Below are 7,715 nucleotides of genomic sequence, written 5' to 3'. Positions count from 1 at the left end.
AGTGCTAGACATTCTAATAGGGTTTGCTAAGCTCTAGTTTATTTGCATAAAGCTAGTTTTAGTTCACAATATTTGAGAAAAGCTTATTCAAGTGCTAACTAACTCAAGTGGGAACATTAGTGTCATTCCCACCATTCAAGTGGTGATTTCAATTCAATTCACCACAAGTCATTTCACCATCATCTTTTCAACATCATTTTCAAAGATATGACATCGGAAACTGTATGGCCTTTCCAACCGTCCGTAACCGTGGACGCGGCTATTCGAATAGGTTTACACTCTGCAGAGGTTGCACACTTGTGCCACAACATTTGATTTCATCCGTCGGGATTACCCTGAATCATCGTAACACAGTACACGGATCATCAACCATAACCTTTCACTTACAAATCGTAGTATGAGCACCTCTCCCCATGAGCTTGGCCTCCCAGCGAAGACCAACTGTCAACCTGGGAACTGCACAGGGCTTGGCCGTACAATTCACCTCAATTTCACATCATTTCTCAACAACGGGGGCAGCCTCAAGCGTAACCCCTATGACGTGTGTTCAGAGGGAACCCATACTAAGATGCATAAACTTCCAGTTAAGCCCTACCCATAATCAGGTATTGTGGGGGTACTTAATAATTGGAAAGGTATCGCATTCAAACCAACATCATTGTTTATCAAAAATCACCATCTTCTCTTGTTCATATTCACCTTCAAAAATCATTCAATGGAATGCATCATCATTCCAAGGTTTCAAATTCATTTCAAATTCACATTGTTCCCATCTAGAGTAGTCAAGTTTTATTTCATTAGCACTAGCTCTAAATCATGAGGGGTGCTACCTTGCTTTGCTTGGAAGAGACTAACTTACTACTCTAGTAACTAACTTGTACTTTGACCATAGTTAACTATAAAAGTAACTCATTTAGAAAACAAGTAAAAACTTGTAATGTAAAAACTTGGGATAGGTTTATGTAAGAAAAGGTAAGATTCATGGTGCCTTGCCCCAAGGGGCTTTGCATTTTGCAAGAATATTAGCTTGCGTTGGTAGTTCTCAAACTGTTCCTCCTCCTCCTCTTGGTAGCAACCTTCTTCTTCGGCGTACTCTCCGGTGCTACCGTCTAAATTTGAATACGAGTATAATTACTCACTAATCCAATGGCTATTCCATACATCACATATAAACACACAAACTATTCTATGCACACAAATAATCTACTTAGGGTGCATGGGTTGTGTTATTTGAATAGAATTCACTTCTTTGTTTTTAATATGTAAATGATAGTTTCCATAGGGTTCTTGAGAAATAATTTCCTCTCATTGCAATCTTCTTAAAATTTAATTTCTCAAACAATCATAGGTGAACTCATATTGACCTAAGTCAAATGTTCATCATCATCATTTGGGAAAATGATTTAAATGAGGTAGATCACCTCATATCATTTAATATCACTACATATGATTTAAATCTCAAGTAATTCATATAAGAGAGTTTGGGACCAGGGGTCCAAACATCCCATGAATTCATGTGAGAAAAGTTTAAATGAAGTATAAGACTCCACATAATTTACTTTAATAGTTTTGGACAATATCAACTAGTTAAACTAGTCAAATTATCCATTAATTAAACTAGGGCATGATCATGCAAAGTGACCACACCATTTTATTGCAGAAACAATTAGTGTAAGTCAAATGTGAGCTATTAGAGTTGGAATTAACTTAATATCTATTTTGGTTGATTTTCAATAATTATTTGAATAGGGAAAAGTCCCCGCCTTGTTATTTTTATCACATTAATTCTACAAAGAATCTGGTCATGGGACCAGTGGCATGTTGTAGATAATTTCTCTAGCTTTCCAACAATATAAAGTTCATCCAATTTGGTGTAGCAAATTTAAATCTATTGAATTTCAAAGTGGCAGCAGTATTGAAATTCATTTGTAATTATTTAAACTGGATTTGAATTAACAGGCCGGCGGGAAAACTAATCGGGCTGAAAGATTTAAAAACGGCCCAAACCAACCCAGTCCAGCCCAACCACGGTCCACAGACGCGCAGCGCGCTGACAGGGTGGGGTCCGCACGTCAGTGACTCACTAAACCCGAATCGGTATGGGCGAGTGTGGTGCGTTGGATTAGATCGAAATCTAACGGCCGTGGTTCATCTTCCCGCCGGCGAGAGAGGAGTTCACCGGCGGCTCAGGTAGGGGGTCGGAGGGCTTACGGTGGCTCCAGCTAGGGTTGGCAATATGCTCGGTGAAGTGGTGGACGACGGCGAAGCGGCTGGTAGCAGTGGCGGAGCTCGAGGTGGTCTGGTTCGCCGTCGATTTCTGCAGGGCTTTCGCGGCGGCGATCTTGCAATTGGCCCTTCTCCGGCGTGAATCAGATGAACGGTGGGGTGGTTGAGTGGCTGTGAGAGGTGAGGAATCTGGTGGTGTGCTTGGATCAGCAAGGGGAGCTCTCCTTTTATAGCGTTGCTTGAGTGCTGCGGGGCAGGGTGGCGGTCGACCATGGCGCGGTGCTTCCGGTGGCTGGTCGAGCTAGGCGAGGGTGTAGCGGTGTTCTACGTGTCCAGGCGAGGCGAATGGCAGCGACAGCTTGGTCGGGGAGAGCCTGGTTGTGTCGCATTTCTTCCAGGTCTGTCGCGCCCGCGGCGGAGCAGGGTCTCCTTCTCCGGCGGCGGTGGGTGCGGGTCGTGGTTGAGGCGTTGTCTGGCGGCGTCCAGGTGTCGTGGTGATGCTCAAGGCGTCGAGAGCGGGTCCAGGGCGAGAGCGAGGTGGCGGCGCGGCGCGTGTACTGTGACGTCCGCGCGCATGTCCATGCGCGACGTCATCGGCATGGTGAGCGCGTCCAGGGCGCGCGTCGTTCGGCGTGTGTCGTCGTCCTCCTCGACAACGGCGAGTTTAGGCGGCGCTAGGGTGGTGTGCTGGTGCGGTTTGGCAAGGTGGCCACGGCCAGGGAAGAAGAAAGGGAGGGGGAGCTCGACGTGTGTGGCATGGCCGGCATGGCCATGCCCTAGCTTGCTCTCTCTCTCCCTAGCATGCTATTGGGCATTAATTTGGTTTAAGGGGACCAGGGGACAATGTAGCTTTTATTTGGAGTAGATTAGGTTGTGTAGATCACTATTGGCAATAGTTGCAAATAGTGCCCGATTTTGTAATTTGCAAAAATATCCAAATTTGAAAATATTCAAATGGTGAATCTTTTTGAAATGTGAGTGTTGAGATAAGTTGTATTTGACCAGAGAGGTTTTGAGGTGGTGGTGGAAAAATTAGAATTCAAGAATTGGCAAAAATGGCTAAGTGGAGAATGTTGTATATGTTATAAAGTTGTGACTTTGGATGAGCATTGCTCATGATCAAAGATGATTTTGGCATGGTGATCTTTACCAAAGTTGTTCACCTTGATGTTGACTTTGAAATGGTGCAAAGAGTTAGCAAGAGTTGGTTTGGAAAAATTGAATGGCAAGGGCTCAAAGTGGTGATCAGACTATAATTGTCAATTTTGACCATTATCATATGTGAGCTAGATTTGTGTTTGAATTTCATTTGAATTGTGATTCTTTGATTCCAAAAGTTGTAATAAGTGTTTAATAACATTATTCAACTAATGGTGAAGACCAAATAGGTCTAGGGTCAAAATTTATAAAAATGCCATAGGGCATATGTGAGGGTTTTTAGGGTTTTTCATTTTATGGATTTTCTTCCTCTTTGATTTATTTGGTTGGTGATCTTAATATGATCACATTAGGGTTTTAGAGCATCTCAAATACAAGTAATAACAATCATCATGGCATATCACTCAAATGCACAAGTCCTATGCATGGTACTATATGCAAATTAAAAAGTTTTTGTTGGTTTGAAATTTTGTTTTTTCTGGAATTCTCTAACGTTCTTTTTATTGAAATTTGGGGTGTTACAAACCCTTCCCCCTTACAAAAGATCTCGTCCCGAGATCGAAAAGAAAGTTAGGTACTAAAGAGATCTGGGTACTCCTTCTTCATGAAGTCTTCGCGTTCCCATGTGGCTTCATCCTCGGTATGATTGCTCCACTGTATCTTCAAAAACTTGATGCTTCGGGTGCGGGTGGTTCGGTAAGTTTCTTCCAGGATGCGAACCGGCACTTCGCGATACGTCAGATCCTTGTTGATATCCACCGATCGGTGATCGATGTTCTTGAACACTTCGGTCTTTTCCGGGACTTCAAGGCACTTCCGGAGGAGTGAGATGTGAAACACGTCGTGCACAGCCGACATTTCTTCAGGCAACTCCAGTTGATAAGATACTTCACCTCGGCGGCTGAGGACTTTGAAAGGTCCGACATAGCGGGGTGCAAGCTTTCCTTTCAGTTGGAATCTCTGCATTCCTTTCAAGGGGGATACCTTGAGATAGACGAAGTCTCCGATCTCGAAGGTCATCTCCCAACGTCTCTTGTCGGCGTAGCTCTTTTGTCTGGATTGCGCCGTCTTGAGGTACTCGCGGATCTTGTGTACTTTCTTTTCGGCTTCACGAAGAACATCTGGGCCAAAAACTTGGCTCTCTCCGACTTCCGACCAGTTAAGGGGGGTACGACACTTCCTTCCGTACAAGGCTTCAAAGGGGGCCATCTGTAGGCTGGCTTGATAGCTATTGTTGTAAGAGAATTCTGCGTAAGGTAGGCAGTCTTCCCACTTGGATCCGTATTCCAGTACGCATTCTGTAAGCATGTCTTCCAGTATCTGGTTTACTCTCTCAGTCTGTTCGTCAGTCTGAGGGTGATAGGCGGTGCTGAAATTCAGACGGGTGCCTAGTCCTTCATGCACCTTCTGCCAGAACCTTGAGGTGAACTGTGATCCTCTATCTGACACTATCGATTTCGGGGTTCCGTGCAGGGCGACTATTCTGGAGATGTATAGTTCAGCTAGCTTTGGGCCTTGATAAATGGTTTTGACGGCGATGAAATGGGCGACTTTGGTCAATCTATCGACAACTACCCATATTGAATCATTGCCTTTGCTGGATTTGGGCAGTCCGGTGATAAAGTCCATTCCTACAGAGTCCCATTTCCAATCTGGAATCTGGAGGGGTTGTAACAGTCCGGTGGGTCGTTGGTGTTCTGCCTTGACTCTCTGATAGATCTCACACTTGGCGATATAGCTACCGATCTCTCTCTTCATTCCGTGCCACCAGAATTGTTCCTTCAAGTCTTGGTACATCTTGGTACCTCCGGGGTGGATTGAATAAAGGGTGTCATGGGCTTCTTGCAGGATGACTTGTTTCAAGTCAGAGTCCGATGGTACGCAGAGACGTTCTTTGTACCAAAGAACTCCGGCTTCGTCTACGGTGAATCCGGGGGCTTTTCCTGCGGCTATCTGTTTCTTGATTCCGTCAATGCTAGCGTTGTCCTTCTGGGCTTCTTTGATCTGACTAACCAAGGTGGGTTGCAGTTCGATGCTGGCTAGGAATCCTTCACTAACAAGTTCAAGTCTGAACTGTTCAAACTCTTGGTGCAAGATGGGCTGTTCGATTGCGAGCATGGAGTTCAACTGGCACGGCAGTCGACTCAAAGCATCTGCTACCACATTGGCCTTGCCGGGGTGGTAGTGAATCTCCATGTCGTAATCCTTGATCAATTCGATCCATCGGCGTTGTCTCATGTTTAGCTCCTTCTGGGTGAATATGTATTTGAGGCTTTTGTGGTCGGAGTAGATCTCGCATCGATTACCCATGAGGTAATGACGCCAAACTTTCAAGGCTAAGACCACGGCTGCAAGTTCGAGGTCATGGGTTGGGTAGTTCTGTTCATGTTGCTTGAGTTGTCTTGAAAGGTAGGATACAACCTTGCCTTCTTGCATAAGCACGCATCCAAGTCCAGTCTTGGAGGCGTCGCAATACACGTCAAAGGGCTTTGCGATATCTGGCATGATCAGGATTGGGGCTGTTGTCAGTCTACTCTTGAGCTGTTGAAAGCTCTCTTCGCATTTGTCGGTCCACTCAATCTTTCTGTCCTTTTTCAGCAATTGGGTCATTGGTCGAGCGATGCTCGAAAAACCTTCTACGAATCTGCGGTAATATCCGGCTAATCCAAGAAAAGCGCGGACCTCGGTTTGTGTGGTTGGGGCTTGCCATTCCATGACAGTTTTGATTTTGGCGGGATCTACGGCAATTCCTCCAGCAGACAAGATGTGTCCCAGGAATCCAACTTCTTCCAGCCAAAACTCACACTTGCTAAACTTGGCATATAACTTGTGCTGTCTAAGGGTTTCTAGGACAATCTCCAAATGCTGTTCATGTTCCTCTTCGGACTTGGAGTAGACGAGAATGTCGTCGATGAACACAACGACAAACTTGTCCAAAAAGTTCATGAAGATCTTATTCATGAGATTCATGAAATAAGCGGGGGCATTGGTCAGTCCAAACGACATGACGTTGTACTCATACAACCCATATCTGGTGGTAAAGGCAGTTTTTGGAATGTCGGTTGCTCAGATCTTTAACTGATGATATCTAGTTCTGAGATCTATCTTGGAGAAAACTCTGGATCCGGTGAGTTGATCGAACAAGTCCTCTATCTTGGGTAGGGGGTATTTGTTTTTGATGGTGACATCATTAAGCTTACGATAATCCGTACATAAACGATTTGCACCATCCTTCTTGTCCACAAACAAGACGGGTGATCTCCAGGGGGATGCACTCGGTCTAATCAGACCTTTGGCCAACATATCATCTATTTGCTTCTTCAGCTCCACAAGCTCGGTTGCGTTCATGCTGTAGGCTCTCTGGGCTATGGGTCCAGTTTCGGGGATTAACTTGATGATAAACTCGATATCCCTATCCGGGGGTATACCGGGTAGATCATCCGGAAACACATCAGGGTAGCGACAAACGACCCTGATTTGATCCAGAGTTGGCTTGGATACACTTTGGTTGCAGGTAAATTTCCTGGGTAGTTTTTCAGAGACGTGCTCAACTACGATACCGGTGCTGCTAGTCATGGTTATGGCTTTCTTGGCACAGTCTATCAATCCATTGTGTTTTGACATCCAGTCCATTCCTAGGACAACTTCCAAACCTTTGGTTCCAAGTATGATTAGATTGGCATAGAAATCTACATCATGGATTTTGATTGGTACATTTTTGCAAAATTTTCTGGCTTTGGTGGTTGATCCGGGGATTTGAACTATCATAACATGCTTCAAGCTGAGGGGTTGAATTTTACTTGTTGATGCAAAGTCTTCGGTGACAAAAGAATGAGATGCTCCGGAATCAAACAACACTCTGGCAGGGATGTGGTTGACAGAAAACATACCCAGTACAACATCTGGTGCTTCCTGGGCTTCTTCAGCGTTCATGTGGTAGAGGCGGCCGTTGCGGTTATTGGGGTTGTTGGGGGCGAACTTCTTGCCGGTGGAGACACGGCGTTGCTGCTGAGCAGGTGCAGCGGTGTTGCCGGCGAGCTTGGCAAGACGCTTGGGACACTCGTTGGAGTAGTGCCCCACTACACCACACTCATAGCAAGTGATGGTGGTCTTGTCTTGCTTGTTCGCAACGGGAACGGCATTGCTTCCGGTTCTGGGAGCGGTGTTGGTGTTGTTGTTGTTGTTGTTAGGGGCTCGGGGTGGAGCGCGGTTGTAGTTGTTGTAGTTGTTGTTATTGTAGCCTCCTGGCTTGGAGTTTCCTCCACTCCGGTTCTGATAACCGGGGCGTGAGTTCTGCATCTGTGGCTTGTTGTTTCTCGGAGTGAAACCTC

The sequence above is a fragment of the Lolium perenne genome, chromosome 4, assembly GCF_019359855.2.
Source record: "Lolium perenne isolate Kyuss_39 chromosome 4, Kyuss_2.0, whole genome shotgun sequence".
Taxonomy (NCBI): domain Eukaryota; kingdom Viridiplantae; phylum Streptophyta; class Magnoliopsida; order Poales; family Poaceae; genus Lolium; species Lolium perenne.
The sequence above is the reverse complement of the archived record's forward strand: the minus strand, read 5'-3'. Positions refer to the sequence as shown.